This window comes from Octopus bimaculoides, chromosome 25, assembly GCF_046866305.1.
Source record: "Octopus bimaculoides isolate indiv1 chromosome 25, ASM4686630v1, whole genome shotgun sequence".
Classification (NCBI taxonomy): Eukaryota; Metazoa; Mollusca; class Cephalopoda; order Octopoda; family Octopodidae; genus Octopus; species Octopus bimaculoides.
In genome coordinates this window covers 23,854,549-23,867,048 of record NC_142952.1, presented here as the reverse complement: position 1 = coordinate 23,867,048, position 12,500 = coordinate 23,854,549, and the positions used below count along the sequence as shown (strand labels likewise).

At 40.1% G+C, this 12,500-nt stretch overlaps 1 long non-coding RNA gene across 2 annotated transcripts in view; it reads right to left on the bottom strand.

Moving 5' to 3' along the window:
* LOC128250710 (uncharacterized) overlaps positions 1-12,500 on the bottom strand; it is a 353,509-nt gene that overhangs the window by 91,434 nt on the left and 249,575 nt on the right. The window contains exon 7 of one of the 2 annotated variants that reach the window (XR_016238437.1): positions 10,640-10,809. The exons of the other annotated variant lie outside the window; for it this stretch is intronic. This is a non-coding gene — a long non-coding RNA (uncharacterized LOC128250710). Of the gene's footprint in view, positions 1-10,639; positions 10,810-12,500 lie in introns of those variants that run through there. 2 annotated transcript variants of the gene reach the window in all.

Genomic DNA, 12,500 nt, shown 5'->3' with positions numbered 1-12,500 from the left:
TCCACTCAACTGCAAGCTTTCAGACCAAATTTCCTGCTTCCTAGTATGAAGCTAACTTTCATTCTCTGACCATTCTTGAGGGCCATACAGTCTTCTTTGGAGTTCCTAGTCTCTTAAAGTACTGGTGATGGTGCCACATGAAAAGCACTGGTGCTGGTGCCATGCGATAAGCACTGGTGATGGTGCTACATAAAGAGCACCCAGTACACTCTGTAAAGGGGTTGGTGTAAGAAAGGGAATCCAGCTGTAGGAACGAAGCCAAAACAGGCTATGGAACCTGGTGCAGCACCTTACAACTGTCTGAAGACCAGTCAAGTGAAACTCTGAGCAACAGTTTGTGTTGAGGAATTTTTTCAGCTTTAATACAACAGCATATTACTCTACTTCTGCTATTCAAGTACAATCTTTTAATACATTGTTTTGTGCTTATTTATGTGTGTGTGTATACATACACACACACACATATATATATACATGCATATATGTATACATATATATACATGCATACATACATACAGTCTGACACATACACAAATATACATAAACACATGCCTAGAGATGTTCTCACAGGATATTGGAAATGAATGACACAGTTTGTATGAGACTGACACTCATTTACAACTGTTGTGCAATGTCAAGACAAAAGGACATAAACACACCAACATACACCTCACTATACATAGATATATAGATAGATAGATAGATAGATAGATAGATAGATAGATCAATCGATATAGATAGATATGCGTGAATAAGTTAATGCACACCTCCCCCACACACACACATATATCAGGGCTTATAACGGTTAGAAGGCTAAATGAAACAGCTGAAAGAACATGTTTAACATAGAAACCAATCATGGTTTCAAAGAGAGGGATCTGCACAATTTTCTTCAGGCATTCCCCCCCTCTCTCTCTCCCTCTCTCTCTCCCTCTCTCCCTCTCTCATACACACATAACCTGTTTCTCTCACAAACTCTTAACTTTTCACCTTACTTTCTTATGATTTCAGTTGATTCTTCATCTTCTTCTCCACTCCTCCTCCTCCTCCTCCTCTATGTCTCTTTGTCAGTCTCTGTCAGTTTCTTTCTTCCCATCAGTCTCTCTCTGTCTCTCTCTCTCTCTCTAATACTCCTTCCTCTCTATATAGCCAGGATCTTTCACATGGAACTTATTCCCACTCTCTTCTCCTGTCAGTCTCTCCCTCTCTCTCTTTCTCTCTATATCTGTCTATCTATCTATCCATCCATCTTCCAATTCCCTCATTCACTAATACCTCTCTTGCTTTCCCTCTCTCTCTCCCCATCCCCATCTCTCAACATCAAACACCTCTATTCCGCCCCCCATTTCCTATTGTAATAAGCTAATTAATTTCACATCTACGTCAGATCAAATAGACATTTCTAATATTCCACAACTTAAGTGGATTACAAGATTGTCTCAGCTCTTACTCCAAGACACGAGTTCAGGTGTGCTCTTGTGTCTATATGACAGTTGGGGGGGGGCTGGGAGGAGGGGGGCTGGGAGGAGGGGGTCTCAGGTTTGTGGAGTGTGTATGAGTGCCTTAGTGTTAATGTGTGTGTGGGGTGTGTGTGTATGTGCATTAATGAGTGTATGGGGGGTATGTGTGGAGGGTGAATGTGTATGTGGGTGAGTATGCGTGTGGAAATGTGTATATGTATAAAGGGCAAGTGTGTGTATGTGTGTGTGAAGTGTGTACGCGTGCAGAAGTATATATATATGTATGTGGTGTATATTTATATATGTGAGTGCATGTATGTGTGAAGGCGCATGGCTCAGTAGTTAGAGCGTAGAACTTACGATCGTGAGGTTGTGTTCTTGAGGTTGTGTTCTTGAGCAAGACCCTTTATTTCACGTTGCTCCAGTTCATTCAGCTTTAGAAATGAGTTGCGACATCACAAGTGCCAAGCTGTATCGGCCTTTGCCTTTCCCTTGGATAACATCGGTGGCGTGGAGAGGGGAGACGGGTATGCATGGACGACTGCTGGTCTTCCATAAACAACCTTGCCCGGACATGTGCCTCCGAGGGTAACTTTCTAGGTGCAATCCCATGGTTATTTGTGACTGAAGGGGTCTCCGAATCCGAATGCATGTATGTGTGTGGCTGTATGTATGTGAATGTGTATGTTTGTGCATGTGTGTGAGTATGTATGTGCGTGTGCGTATGTATGCATGTGCATGGAGGTTTGTGTGTGCGGAGGTGTGTGCATGTATGAAAAACAGGGAGAGAGAGAGAGGGGGGGGGGTCAAAGATGGAGAAGAGAAAGAAAAGATAGAGGGAATAAGAGAATAGGATCTTTTCCCATTCATTGTCAGGAAAGAGTTGGAGACTTCTGGCAGGGACTTTGCCATCTAAAATGAAGGAACATTTCCAGCATTCAGACATTGTCAGGGCAGCTGAGGGCATCCAGCCAGCAGGCCCTGGACAAGAACAACATCAACATAGTCAATGCTGTCAACATCATCATCATCATCATCATCGTCGTCATCATTGTCACCGTCATCATCATCATCATCATCGTGACCACCATCATCATCATCATCATTGTCACCACCATCATCATCATCATTGCCACCACCACCATCATCATCATCATCATCATCATCATCATCATCACCGTCATCATCACTTCAATATCGACTTTTTTCATGTTTGCATAGGTAAGATGGAATTTGTTGAGTAGAGTTTCTATGGTTCGATCCCCTTCCTGCCACTAATTTTCACCTGTCTTCACCAAGCAAGGAAATATTTCACTATGGCTGGACATGTTTTCGCTAACATTGGAAAGAAGGATGCCACTTGTATGACAGTGACATGCATTTACAATAAGACACCAAGAAGACACCAAGTCACACATGCACAAACATACACATATATAGATATCTCTCTCACACACACACACACACACACACACACATATATATATATATAAGAAAATGAGACGACATAGGAATAACCGATTATTTTATGAACTTAATTGGCGTTACAGCTGTTTCTGCCATAAGAAGCCTTATTGCATCATGAGAGCCTTGAATATGAAGTGCAATTTATACATTTATTATATTGGAAAAAGCATTACAAATGAGAAAGCCAACATGGATGAGTTGAGTTCTAGACCAGGTTATCAGTCTTGCAATGCCTAAGAAATATATATATTTATATCTCATAATAATTCTGACTGTCATTCTGTTACTTAGCCCGTCAGTAATGCTTTCACATGATTAGAGAGAAAAAAAGGGAGAAAGAAATGACAGAGTGAGAAGTGTCCGTGACATGAGGTAGAGGGAATGTAATTGTAACACTTTCACATGAGATTGTAACACTTTCATGTGATTAGTTGAAAGGAAAGAAAAGAGAAAGGAAAAGGAGAGAGAAAAAGAGGATAGGACGAATAGTGAGGCAGAAAGAGGGACAAAGAAAAAGCAGGAGAGAGAAGAAGATGGATAGAGAAAAAGACAGAGAGAGTAAACGAGGGAGAGAGAAGCATCTGTGATATGAGGTAGGGAGAACGTAATATTTATTACATGGTTAAAAAGTTAGTTGAAGGTAGTGATGATATAAAGGAGGAGAGTTAAAAATATAATTTTAGCAGAGGGATGATGTTCTGATGGTGAGGTTAAGGAAAGGCAGAGAGAGTGAGAGGAGAGGAGGAGAGAGAGAGGAGGAGGGAGAGAGAGGAGGAGAGAGAGATGGTGATGGAGGTGACAGTGGTGATTGGATAGTAAAAAGTGTACTTTTGTTTTACTTGAACTAAGTTTTTTATATCCCCTATCACCTAACGCATGCGCATAAGTGCAATTCTGTGAATTATTCATGCTTATTTATGTGGCAGATATATGTAATTTAACTAAAGGTTGTATCATATGTACATATTTTATTTTGTTTATAGGGAAAATGGAAAAAGAGTGAATGTTTATTTTATGAGTGCTGTGTGTTAAGTCTATAAAATATAAAGTATATATATAAAGTGAATTAAGTAATCATTGTATTCCAATTTCCTTTACTTTTCAATGAATAGTAGATGAGCAACTATCTTTTAATACAAACACAACACAGGCTTTTTGGATAAAGTTTTCAGAAATAACCCAATAAGTTTACCATTAACTCTGTGAAATATTCACGGGTCCCACTAGTATATATAAATGAGGGAGTGCAGTAAAGTTTTTAAAGGTATCATGAAAGGCCTGATTGGAAACCCAACCTTCCCAGTTCTTTTACAGGGCTTAGAAAAACAGAAGGGCCACTGCAATAAGTGTGTGAATCTGAGAGGAGAATATATTGAATAAAACCATAATTAACTGATCCTCCTGTATTTTCTTTTACTCAAAGCCAATAACTTTTCAGCACTCCCTCTTGTGGTACCTCCCCACCCATGCTAGCATGGAACACAGACATCAAATGATGATGATGATGATCTATAAATATATATATATATATATATATATATATATATATATATATATATATATATATATGCAGGTATCTTTCACTTTTCATTTACCAAATCCACTCACAAGGCCGAAGTCAGCCTGGAGCCATAGTAGAAGAGACTTGCCCAAGGTTCCACACAGTGGGACTGAACCTGGAACCATGATGTTGGAAAGCAAGCTTCTTACCACATGACCACATGTTGACAAGATCCATTGCCAAACACCCCTGTGGTGGTGGTGGTGGTGGTAGAGTCTATTCTGAAGAGTATGGTACAAAAGATCAAGTACCATTCCTACATGATCAGGAGAGAGCAGTTTATGAGTGGCAAGACCTGGGAGAATTATGTGATCATGAAACGCCACACCTAAAAACATGTGGCCTCCTGGCTCTCCCAGTTTCAAACCCCATGGAATGCCAAGTCATGTTCATCTTCAGAGGAAGGAATGAACCAGCGTCTCTATGGTGCCAAAGACTGAATGAAGGTGTAGGGGATGGGGGCTGCTGCTTCCATGAGCTGTCGTTTCGGTAGCTGTGTCTACTGTGATGCCAATAGTGATGGTGGTGGTGATGGTGGGGAAGGAAGATGGCACCAGGAGATAATGGTTGCTGCAGTAGGAATTATTGAACTGTCTTTAAATCTTGCTGCTATTGATGATGATGATGATGAGGGAGGTTAGTGGCAGTGATGATGGCAGTGATGATGACAGTGGTGGTGGTGGTGGTGGTGGTGGTGGTGGTGGTGGTGGTGAGGTGGTGGTGGTAGTGAGGTGATGGTGGTGGTGGTGAGGTGGTGGTGGTGGTGAGGTGGTGGTGGTGAGGTGGTGGTGGTGGTGGTGAGGTGGTGGTGGTGGTGAGGTGGTGGTGGTGGTGAGGTGGTGGTGGTGGTGAGGTGATGGTGGTGAGGTGGTGGTGAGGTGGTGGTGGTGGTGAGGTGATGGTGGTGAGGTGGTGGTGGTGGTGAGGTGGTGGTGGTGGTGGTGGTGGTGGTGAGGTGGTGGTGGTAGTGAGGTGATGGTGGTGGTGGTGAGGTGGTGGTGGTGGTGAGGTGGTGGTGGTGAGGTGGTGGTGGTGAGGTGGTGGTGGTGAGGTGGTGGTGGTGAGGTGATGGTGGTGAGGTGGTGGTGGTGGTGAGGTGGTGGTGGTGAGTTGGTGGTGGTGAGGTGGTGGTGGTGGTGAGGTGGTGGTGGTGGTGAGGTGGTGGTGGTGGTGGTGGTGGTGAGGTGGTGGTGGTAGTGAGGTGATGGTGGTGGTGGTGAGGTGGTGGTGGTGGTGAGGTGGTGGTGGTGGTGAGGTGGTGGTGGTGAGGTGGTGGTGGTGGTGAGGTGGTGGTGAGGTGGTGGTGGTGGTGAGGTGGTGGTGGTGGTGAGGTGATGGTGGTGAGGTGGTGGTGGTGAGGTGATGGTGGTGAGGTGGTGGTGAGGTGGTGGTGGTGGTGGTGGTGGTGGTGAGGTGGTGGTGGTAGTGAGGTGATGGTGGTGGTGGTGAGGTGGTGGTGGTGGTGAGGTGGTGGTGGTGGTGAGGTGGTGGTGGTGGTGAGGTGGTGGTGTTGGTGAGGTGATGGTGGTGAGGTGGTGGTGGTGAGGTGGTGGTGGTGGTGAGGTGGTGGTGGTGGTGGTGAGGTGGTGGTGGTGGTGGCAATGGTGGTGGTTTTGGTGGTAATGATAAGGAGTACAATGATGATACAATATGCAGCAAACACATACACATGCATACTTACACACACACACACACACACACACTTTCTCACTCATACACATACTCTTACTCACTAACTCTCCCTTAGACACAAACATACAGCTGCAAAGGCGCACTAAAGATTTTATGCTTTTGTTTACAAAATTGAACTGTTAAATATTTAACAGGTTCCACAAAATGTGGAGAATAGAGGGTTAAGGGGGGGTGTATGAGAGAGAGAGAGAGAGAGTGTGTGTGTGTGTGTGTGTGTGTGTGTGTGTGTGTGTGTGTGTGTGTGTGTGTGTGTGTGTGTGTGTGTGTGTGTGTGTGTGTGTGTGTGTGTGTGTGTGTGTGTGTTTTCTGTCTGCGTTTGAGTGAGAATACGTGTATATGAAAGTGTGCGTATGTGTATATGTATATGTCTGCATTTGAGTGAAAGAGAGAGTGTGTGTCTGTATACGAGTGTGAGTGTATATGTATATTCCTGCATCTGTGTGAGAAAAAAGTGTGTGTATGTATGTGTGCATGCATTTGTGTGAGAGTGTGTGTATTCATTTGTGTGCAAAAGAAGGAAAGAAAGAGAGGTGTGTGTGTGTGTGTGTCTTTGCTGCAAAGAGATTTAATTTTAATTCATTTGAGAATTTATCAAAGATTTCCATTTGTTACCCGAAAAGGAGAGAAAGAAAAGAAAGAAAGGAGAGACAAAGAAGGAGAGAAAGAGAGAGAGAGATGCAGAGACAAAGAAACAGTGACACGTATAGAGTCACAGAAAAAAGATACAGATGGCTGAATCTACACACACACACACACACACACACACACACAGATAACTTTCTTTTATTAGCCACAGAGGGCTGCACACAGAGGGGACAAAGATAGATAGATAGATAGATAGATAGATAGATAGATAGACACACACATAGATAAATAGGCACAGACACACATTCATATCATAGATAGAGACACACAGACACACATTTATATCCTCATCCATATTTAATGTCCACAACACAGTGAGATGGCAGAATCACTGACATGCTGAGCAAAAATCTTAATGGCAGTTCATTAGTCTTTACATTCTGAGATCAAATTCACCCAACGTTGACTTTACTTTTCATCCTTTCAGGGTCGATAAACTTAGTACCAGTTATACACTGGAGTTTATGAAATCCACTTACCTCCTCCACGACATTGCTGGCCTTGTGCCAAAATTTGAAACCCTTTTTTGATGTTTTTTTTTTTTGTTTACACAGGTCAGATGGATTTTGTAAAGGTGGAATTTTCTACAGCGGGATGCTCTTCCTGTCACCAACCCTTACCTGCTTACAAAAGAGACAATAAACAAAGGTTTGCAACAGGAAGAGCATGCTGCCATTTAAAAAATCTGCCTCCATAAAATCCATTTGACCCATGCTAGCATATATATATTCAGGGTGTGATGGGTGAATTGTCACCATTTTATATTTTTAATTTTGCGCATGCACATTGTTTGTTTTTGATTTTGTTGACTACACAGTACAGTAGGGTCAGTTGGGCACCATCTGTGAGGAAAACAGCACCATGACACAATTCACTCTGCCAAAAATTTGGAAGCAACATGCTGTACTGCTTGGCATTCATGCTGGAAGCTCCGATACGAACATTTCAGAGTGTTTGGGTGTCAATCTGAGGACAGTGCATAGGATTCAGAAGGAGTTGGATTAGTCTAATGGTGATTATGAAGGTACGGCAGCTTGGAAAACTCACTCCAATCAGTCATTAGACTCTGGCCATGCTGGGACATCACCTTGAAGAATTTTAGTCAAATGAATCAACTCCAGTTCTTATTTTTAAACCTGATATTTATTCTATCAATCTTTTTTTGCTGAAACACAATGTTACAGAGACATAAACACTGGTTGTCAAGCGGTGGTGGGTGAACAAATGCAGACACAAAGATACACACACATATATGACGGGCTTCTTTTAGTATCCATCTTCTATATCTATTCACAGGGCTTTGGTAGGCCTGAGATTACAGCAGAAGACATTTACCCAAGGTACCACACAGTGGGACTGAACCCAGAACTGTGTGCTTGTGTCTGTGTTTGTCCCCAACCACAGCTTAACAACCGGTGTTGATGTGTTTATGTCCCCCATAACTTAGCAGTTGAGCAAAAGGGATCAATGGAGTAAGTACCAACCTGAAAAGGAAAACAAGTACTGGGGTTGATTAGTTTGATTAAAATTCCTGAAGCCAGTGCCCCAGCATGGCCACAGTCTAATGACCGAAAAAGGATGAAAGATATATAAGTACAAGCATGGTTGTGTGGTTAAGAAATTCGCTTTACAGCCACAAGCCTTTAGGTTCAGTCCCACTGTACAGTACCTTAGATGAGTTTCTTCTACTATATTCCTGGACCAACCAAAGCCTCCTGAGTAGGTTTGGTAGAAACTGAAACAAGCTTATCATCTGTGTGTGTGTGTGTGTGTGAAGGTAAAGAGTAAAGAGTAAAAACCCCTTCAGTCATGAATGACAATAGGATTGAACCTAGAAAATTCCCCTCTGAGGCACAAGTCCAGGCAAGGTTGCTTGTGGAAAACCAGCAGTCACCCATGCATACCAGCCTCGCCTCTCCACGCCACCAACGTCATCCAAGGGAAAGGCAAAGGGGCCAGTACAGCTTGGTAACTGTGATGTCACAACTCATTTTTACAGCTGAGTGAACTGGAGCAACATGAAATAAAGTGTCTTGCTCAAGAATACAACAGACAGCCCAGTCTGGGAATCGAACTCATTATCTTACGTTTGTGAGCCTGACATTCTAACCACTGAGCCACGCATGTGTATGCATCGGTTTATTCATATCATTGTTACTGTTAATGTTTATAGCATTCTAAAATCGATCCTTACATTTGTTTCTTATAGCTTAGCAGCTGAACAAATTTCATATCAAATCTTGCTGATTCCAGCCAGGATAAACTGAATCCATCTGCTCCCAACTTTAACATAGACAGCTGTGACTGCATTAACTGTTCTTTATACGGACTTGTGCAGTAAAACAAGTAAAGGCACTGCCTTGAACAATTTATCTAGTCAGATGAATCGACCTAGTACTTTAACTTTTTTAAGCCTGATATCTATTCTATCAGTCTCTTTTGCTGAACTGCTAAGTTATGGGAAAATAAACACCCCAACACCAGTTGTCAAACAGTTGTGGGGTACAGACACAGACACAAAGACATACACACACACAAAGACATACACACATACACACATATATATGACAAGCTTCTTTCAGTTTCCATCTACCAATTTCACTCATAAGGTGCCATGAAGTGGAACTGAACCGAGAAGCATGAAGTTGAAAAGTAAGCTTCTTACCACACAGCCCCACCTGAAGTACATACTTCCTTCTACTTCACACATTTTTTGGCAATCCACATTCTCCTCCTTTCTTAAAATTAAACCTATCCCCTCATATTTCATCCTAATCATGTATTGTAATTGTACCTTCTGTTTCGACATTACTAATAACTTATTATTACATCATTATAAGTTATTATTACATATTATTATTACATTATTACATCTAAATTTTTACCCTTTACTAACACTAAACTTTACAAACAGCCAATTCTTCTTTTCACAATAGTAGTTCATAGAAACTTCCATATATAACTGATTACCCCTTCAAGCTATGCACATTATCAACTATTATCAAATATACTTCCCCTACATTTCATCTCCAATTCCCCTCTTACAAACATATCTGATAATTTTGCGCATAAAAATTACCTTGAATTTATCTGCCCCAGAGCCATTTTATTTAGGTTGAATTGTAGCAAAGATCTTTGTCTCAGCCATTTGTTTCTATACAGCTGCTCTTTGGTAACTTTTGCAAGAATTTATTTCCAGTTCTAGTTTTAAGTTCTTATATTTTCTACATATTAATTCTTCTATTCACATATTTGTTATACTCAAATTTGGTTCAATTAACCTTAAAAACTGCTTCGGAAAAAGATTTTTCTGGTTAAGAAGCTCCTTTTGCAACCACGTGGTTTTGGATTTTCAGTCCTGTCTTGGGCTAACTAATGCCTTGTGGTGGATTTGGGAGACAGAAATTGTGCAGAAACTCATCATATATATATATATATATATATATATATATATGTATATATATCAAAAGGATGTATTATAATACTATTCCACGTATACAGAAACAGCCATACCAACAATCCAACATACCTCATCAGCTGCCCCACAGGTATCATTAATGTTTTGACACCTGGGCAGTATATATATTAATATTTATAAGCTTAAAGCTTATTATTATTATTATTATATTATGATTATTATTATGATTATTATTATTATTATTATTATTATTATCATTATCATTATTATTATTATTATTATTATTATTATTATTATTATTATTATATTATTATTATTATTATTATTATTATTATTATTATTATTATTATTATTATTATTATTATTATTATTATTAAGGCAGCCAGCTGGCAGAAACGTTAGTATGCCAAGCAAAATGCTTAAGAGTATTTCACGTTCTGAGTTCAAATTCCACAGAGGTCGACTTTGCCTTTCATCCTTTTGGGATCAATAAATTAAGAACCAGTTGCATACTGGGTTGATCTGATCGACTGCCCCCACCTCCCCAAAAATTTTGGGCCTTGTGCCTAGAGTAGAAAAGAATATCATTATTATTATTATTTACAGAATTGTAAAAATCAACACTGTTTATCAAAAACTGTCATGTATATGATGATTTTTGGTAAATAATGTCTACACACATATATAGTTAGAAGAAAAATGGGATTAAAAAATCCTGGCAGATATCAATAAAGCATCAATAAAATATCAATAAATGTTCAACAATCAGACACCAGTAAATGTAAGTAGAAGATATATCCCAGGTAAATCTTCATGCATGACGGGTAAATCCAAATATCCTTTTGTAGAAATTCGAGAAATTGATAGTATTTAACAACAAAAATACATACAGAGAAAATTACATATATATAGAGAGAGACAGAAAGAGAGAGAGAGAGAGAGAGAGAGGGAGAGAGAGTGTGTGTGTGTGTGTGTGTGTGTGTGTGTGTGTGTGTGTGTGTGTACACACACACATTGCACAAATCTAATTGCATATACAAATATTAATACTGTGTTTAACAGAACTTTAAAATAGCAACACCCATATATTTTGGTTTTCATCTTGTGTGTGTGTGTGTGTGTGTGTGCATATGTAGTTTGTATAAGCATAATTTGCAACATATTCATAATTTATAGTTTGTACTACATACACCATATAGTTTCTAGAATATATATATATACATACATACATACAAACACATGCACACACATGCGTAAATCATCAGTTAATATAAATGTGTGTGTGTATTCTTTTATTCATTTACTTGTTTCATTCGACTGTAACCATGCTGGAGCACCACCTTTAGTCAAACAAATTGACCCCAGGACTTACTCTTTGTAACCCTACTACTTATTGTATCGGTCTCTTTTGCTGAACTGTTAAGTGATGGGAAACATAAGCACACCAACATCGGTTGTCAAGCAATGGTGGGGGGACAAACACAGACACAAATAACAAACACACACAGACATATATATATACATACATATATATATATATATATATATATATATATATATATATATATATATATACAAGGGGCTTCTTTCAGTTTCCGTCTACCAGATCCACTCACAAGGCTTTGGCTGGTCCGAGGTTATAGTAGAAGACACTTGCCAAAGGTGCCAAGCAGTGGGACTGAACCCAGAAACATGTGGTTGAGAAGCAAGCTTATCACACAGCCACTCTTGCGCCTATGTGTGTGTGTGTGTGTGTGTGTGTGTGTGTGTGTGTGTGTGTGTGTGTACATATGTATGTATTTTGTCTCCACCATAGTTTGACAACAGGTGTTGCTTTATTTGCATCCCCCACAGATTAGTGGTTCAGCAACAGAAACAACTAGAATAAGTACCATCTTCATTCTTTTACCATTCAGATTACTCCACCTAATGTTATGTTTGTATATGCACATTCTTTTGTATTAATCATGCATTACCTTCAAGATTTCGAAGATTGGATTGTTTATTTTCAGAATGACATTGTAGGATAAGTGTAAAAGACCAGATCTTGCCAGTTTGAACGTAAAACAGGTGGAAGATTTGAACCGAATATGGTCAGTTCAAGTGCCAGATACTTAAACAAAAAGTATTGAGATTGACTGCTTGACTAAACCCGTCATGGCAGTGCCCCAGCATGGCCCTAGCCCAATGACTGAAACACATAAAAGATAAAGGAACGTCTTCTTTTGCAACTACATGTTCCATTCCATTTAATTCC